The sequence below is a fragment of the Pongo abelii genome, chromosome 5 (assembly GCF_028885655.2).
Source record: "Pongo abelii isolate AG06213 chromosome 5, NHGRI_mPonAbe1-v2.0_pri, whole genome shotgun sequence".
NCBI classification, from domain to species: domain Eukaryota; kingdom Metazoa; phylum Chordata; class Mammalia; order Primates; family Hominidae; genus Pongo; species Pongo abelii.
This window is the reverse complement of record NC_071990.2, coordinates 51,720,001-51,726,396: the sequence shown is the minus strand read 5'-3', so window position 1 is coordinate 51,726,396 and position 6,396 is coordinate 51,720,001.

The window sequence follows — 6,396 nt, the reverse complement described above, 5'->3', positions numbered from 1 at the left end:
TTCTTCAGACAATACCTGGAATATAGCAATTGCCATATAAATGTCATCTATTATTTTAAGATCTTTAATATTGCCTTCCCACTGTGTTGCCTTCCTGGCACCATCCCCCTCCAGCCTCCACATTGCTCACTCCACTCCAATACCTTGCACACTCTCAGCCCAAGACATTTGTACTTCTATTCATTCTGCCCGATGTTCTCCACCCAGGGTTCCTCAGGGCTCCCCAACTCCACTCACTCAGGTGTCTGCTTGCAGAAGTCTTCTCTGACTGCCTCATCTATAACAACCCCCCTTACCCTAATTTTGTTTCTTCTGTGCACTGACATATGCTAACTTAGATATGCATTTATTATACTATCTGTCTTTCCTCCTAGAATGTGAGTTCCATAAGAGCAAGTATTTTGTCGATTTTATTCTTGGCTGTATTCCCTAGTGCTTAGAAAAATGCCTGGAACATAATAGTAGCTAAGAAAACACGTGCTGAGTGAATAAAAACTGAGCATTCACAGGGAATTGAACATTTGCTCCAGGGTAAGAGGTGCTAATAATAATAATGCTCTCCTTTACCTGAACAAATAGACAAAAATACCAGAAGTAGGTTTATGCACAATTAAATAATTGCCTAATGTATTTTGGTCAATATAAACAGTGTACGTAAATAATATGAAAAAACATACTTCCAAACTTAATCTTTTTTCTCCCCAAAACATTCAGGGACTGATTTGTTGGCAAAATTGTTTCAGCTCCTGACTTTGAGAGGGCTCCTCTTCTAGTTTATTTTTAGAATCCCTCCACATAATTCACATAAAGCTTTTCACGTAGAATATGTCAAACCACCAGAAAGCAACATAGTCCTTATGATACTGAGTTTATAAGGAAACGATGCTATAGATATGCTCACAAATCTCCATCATGGACTGGTGTGATTAATAATACAGGCTTCTAAGAGATAAAAGTTAGCTAATTAACAGTTTTTTTTCCCTCGCTTCCACTTCAACATGACATTTTCATTGTTCTATGGAATACAAAAGAAATATAAGGCACAATCTATGTGCACAAGGAATACATAATTCTTGGCTAAGCAAAACATAAATTAATTAGCAGGAAAAGCAACTTTATGATACAACTTTGTAGAAAAGCAGAATATGCCACTCCAAAATATGGCTTGTTGGAATAAGAATTATTTTGAGCTGATAATTTTAAGAAATAGCAAACACAAAAGAAGTACTGAAAACAGAGTAGAAGTTACTGTTCTGTAAGGGAAATTTACACGCATAACAAACATTTCTATTTGTAGGGGTGTCTCCTTCTAAGTAACAGAAAGACAAAGATGACTGAATCACAAAGCTCTTTTCAATGAAGAGAAAGACAAAGATGACTGAATCACAAAGCTCTTTTCAATGAAGACGGCATGGACTTAGGCCTGCATAACAAAGCCTTACTCTTGTTTACCTTGCTTTTCCATGTCACCTCCCTGCCCTCTTCTTTCTTTGTTTTAGTTGGTGATGCTACATAGGCCGAAGTTCTAGGTCTTGTCTTTGATAATTACTCTTCCTGAGTTTTCTCTCATGTATATATGAAGTAACATGTTAATATACTTCTTTCACTTTTTCATCTTTTCGTTGTTGTTAGAGGGATCCCAGCCAAGAACACAGAAGAGTAGAGGAAAAATTATTCTTTCTCCCCTAAAACTTCATGTGTTAACCAAGTGTCTCCCAGACTTGCCCTCTTATAAGAATGACCTGGGTTTCTTTGATAAAAAGTATGTATTTTCAGGTCCCGTCACTGGAGTTTCTAATATACATTGACGTGTAGCTTGTGAACTTATATTTTTATTAAGTGCCCAGTGAATCTTTGATCAGGCAAGCTGGGAAATACTTTTCTAAAATAATAAATCACTGCTTCATTAAGAGGAAAAGAATTTACAGAAAGTCGAGTTCAACGTGAGAGGGGAGCATCAAGAAAGACTTAATAATATATGTCATTCTTTTTCTCATCTTAGAGTGCCGCACTTCTCTAATGAATGTTGTCGTCTGCAGTAATCTGACCATCTCTTCAGTTCTTTAACTCCAGCAATCTGGATTTTTCCCTCCCTTTTCCTCGCCCCTAGTTCTCACTCCTTGCCACTTAATCTCAGAATGGGCTTTCCTCATTATTTTTAGCTTCTCGGAAGCATCCAATGAGAACATTTTCCACTCTTTTGTCCTTCCTCTGACCCTACACTGCCCTAATTTTCCAACCTCTCCTCTTTTTAATATGTTTCTTAAACCTCCTGCACTGTTTCTCATGTACCTTTTTTCAAAGATATTAATTTACCTAGCTATAATAAATATCATTTCTTCACAATGTCCATAGTGTACTTTGTACTAATCATTTTGACACTGTATATTGCAGGGTATTTTTTAAGATTTTCATGGTTTTTTTTTTTCCCAACTGGATTGTGAATTTATAGAGAGAATATCTACCTTAAATTAAAAAAATGACTAGCTTTCACCAAAGAAGTATAAATAAGCTGTATGTTAATCACAGTATCCCTTGCTCTTTCCTGCTGTAGAAGTATTGCTGTGGTGAGGTCTGTGGTCTTGAAATATGTACACACTGTATTTAAATAAAACATTGACACATTAAGCAATCTTGTTATGCAAACCATGCTAATACACACATTCCATTTTAATATTGTCATGGTCAACATTATTGAGTGTGATCCATGGCCCAGCAGGGGATTGCTAAGTCTCTCCAGATAGATTATCTGATTCTTTAAAACTGGAACTATTTACGCATCATGAGGTCAAGAGATCGAGACCATCCTGGCTAACACGGTGAAACCCCGTCTCTACTAAAAATACAAAAAATTAGTCGGGTGTGATGGCACTCTCCTGTAGTCCCAGCTACTAGGGAGGCTGAGGCAGGAGAATTGCTTGAACCTGGGAGGCAGAGGTTGCAGTGAGCCGAGATCGTGCCACTGCACTCCAGCCTGGGCGACAGAGCACGACTCCATCTCAAACAAACAAACTGGAATTATTTAATAATTTTTGCTGACAGTTCAATTTCACAGGTTTTAATTTTCACATATGGCTAAAGGTGAATTAGTAATAACCTACTAAGTGTTGTTAAAAATGTGCTCTTTAAAAACTTGAATTAGTGTGTGACTAGAGTTTACTAACTCCCCTAATTCAGCATGCTGCTAAAACATCTGACCACTACCCACTGCTTGGCTCTGCTACACATGCCAAGGCCACAAGACTGGCGGGGAAAACAGTTTGTTAGCAGCACATCATCAGTGAAATTTTGAGCAGACAAAGTTTTCAATTGTAGCTGTTCTTATAGCCATCAAAAATTTCATAGCTTTACTCCTAGATTTTACCTCTTTATCACTTGTTTCTAGATAATTCTATGTTGCTACTGTTTCCTTTTTTTAAAAAAATTCATTTTTTCCCAAGTCTATTAAGCACTGGCAAGTAAAATAGGTAGGTCATGGTTACACACATTTGGGATCTCGTGTCTGAAAGGGCAGTGAGAGCTGCAGCATCAGAGAACAGTGTCTGCAACTTTCAGGACCGAGGCAGTGGTGCATCATTTCTCAGGCCTGGAATGTTTCAATAAGTCTCACACAAATAGTCAGGTATGTACCACTGACAACTCTGGGAAGAGCACTGGGAATTGTGAATTCAGATACAAGTCTTATCTGAACCACACCACAAAAGGTGCTTACAGTTTCATGAAACACTTCTCTCTGTAGAAAACAACCCTTGGGAAAATAAAAACATTGTGTTTCTTGCTCAGTGTTTGTCTGGGTTGTTTTCTCAGTTTCTTATTTTTTTCTTTTTAACTTCTTTCATCTTTCAAGATAAATGATAAAAAAGAATTTTAAAATAAAGTATTTGTGAGTCTCCTTAACACTGCTTTCTGTGTCAGCTTGCAGCGATTGCTCACATGAACTGATCTGATACCAAGTGGAAGTGACCTGCTCTCAGGCTCAGCACTTAAAGAAGCTTCTGATGAACACATCCCTGCCCAATAAGAAGTTTCAGAAAGAATTAAAACCAAAACTTAAATGTTGAAAAGAAAGAGATCATCTGTAGCCACCAAAGAAGGTATGTGAAGCTGTATAAAAACTACATTAATGCATTCACTTCCTGTATACTCACTCTTACCAAAATGGCAAGCCTTCATTACTAGTTGGAAAATAACTCTTCTTGCTTGAATATGTTATAGTCTGTGAATGAAGTATTCATAGTTTAACATCGCTCTACTTGCCTGCTTAAAAGCAGAAGTGTCCTAAAGTATAATCAGTTCTTCCCAGCTGAGGGATAATGGATAAGTAAGAGAACTAGCATTTATTAACCACCTGCTATATTATCTGACACTTTGCTTTCTTTATCTCATTTTATTTTCACTAAAATCCTATATGTAGGGATTTGTATTCCACATTCACAGATGAAAAATGTAAAATCTAAGAAGCTTAAGTAAATTATCCAAAGTCCCAATTACTAAAGCAAGGTCTATATAATTACCAAATCCATGATTTTCCAACTTTTTTATCTGCTACTAAGGATAACAATACCTATGTTTGCCAACAACTTATATGTTGTTTTTAAAAATGAAAGGATATTATGCATATGAAAGTAGTTTGGTGGGTTAAGGACATTTTGGAAACATATACTTGTTTATTATCTGCAGCAAATTTCTTCCCTCTCTCCCCTTTTTCCTTCCTTCCTTTCTTCCTTCCTCTCTTTTTTCTTTCTCAAACTCATGCATATTGATGACACAGAAAACAAAACATGCTTTCAATACCGTAATATTATCAAAGTACTTGCTTCTTAGAGTTATTTCATAGTCTATATCAATTTTATATTTTTTTCCAGGTCATCCATGTTTTCCCATATGACATCCAGTGAAAACATAGCTACAACATCAGAGATCACCATTTGAAAATCCAAGAAAATGAGTTTGCTCTAAGTCAACAAAATTGCTTCCTTGAATCAATACTGCCAACCTTTCCAAATATTCCTAAGACCCATGATACACATACCAAAAAAAAGGTTAATATTTATCTAATTGATTTGATCAATAAATAGCTCTGGCGAACAATGCAATACTATTGTTCTTTCTGTTACTGCAGGTGTGTTGAAGGTGTCCAGAGTGGCATGGGTCTGGTTCATAGCAGAACTACCACCTTTGGATGTGGCTGAGAGCAAGATATACACTTTCTATAACTCTAAAGAATAATCAAGGGAGTCACAGTGAATCACAAGACTGCAAATTCCTCGAGAGGTACATGAAGCAGTGGAAATATGTTTGCACTGGAGTCAAACAGCCATGGATTGGAAGTCCAACTCTTCACCTTCCAGCTCTGTGACCTTGCGAAGTTACTTAATTTTAAATGAAATAATGTAATAAAGCACTTAACACAATAGCTATTATTATTGTTACTATCTTTTTATTCCTAAAGATCTTAGTAATGCTTTGAAGATCATCACTTTTTCAAAAATATGTGTTGGCTGATTTTTATTTCATTGATCAAACTGTCTAAATCCAGTCATGTTAATATTTGGCACTATTAGAAAGTAACTCAGCCTGTAAGTTTTTTTTTTTTTTTTCTGAAAGAAGTTTAGTTAGTGTATCATTCATCACTTCGGAGTACCATAAATGAATTTCAACTAAGTTTCAAAGTGTCCTCACCATAGTTATCTAATTTCCCCATATTTTCTTCAGCAAGAATTTCTATATCTGGAGAATCAGCGTAAATGTTTCATAAAGCTGCTCAAACCATATGTGGTGAAAATCAGAAGAGGAGCCAGAAATCAGTGTGCCAGAAATACAATACCAGTCCAATTCCTTTTATGTTTACTTCAGATTGTTTGTTTTGAGAGCTTATTGGAAAAGAAGATTTTTTTTTAAAGGGAAGGATAAACTTGAAAGACTATTTCAATGCCATATGATATAAGCCCCAAATACTAAGAAATTAAAGAAAGCTTCTTGTTAGTGTGCTCTCTGTAGCTATAATTGAAATTCAAAAATGTACAAACAGCCAAGCACAATCATGGAGTTACAGTTTTTGGCAGAATTAAATTCCCTTAAGATAGTTATCGGACAAGGAAAACTAACATTATGGCATCCTCCAAGATATTGTTTATTTCTCCTTAATGTAAGTTAGGATTCCTGATCAATACCTAGTATTAAACTGTGTGGGTTTTGTTTGTTTGTTTGTTTTTTGGAGACAGAGTCTTGCTCTGTTGCCCAGGCTGGAGTGCAGTGGCATGATCTTGGCTCACTGCAACTTCCGCCTCCTGGGTTCAAGCGATTCTCCCGCCTCAGCCTCTCGAGCTGAGGCCCCCTCCGCCACGCCCCCTCCTACATGCCCTCCTACAGGCCCCCTCCGCCACGCCCGGCTAA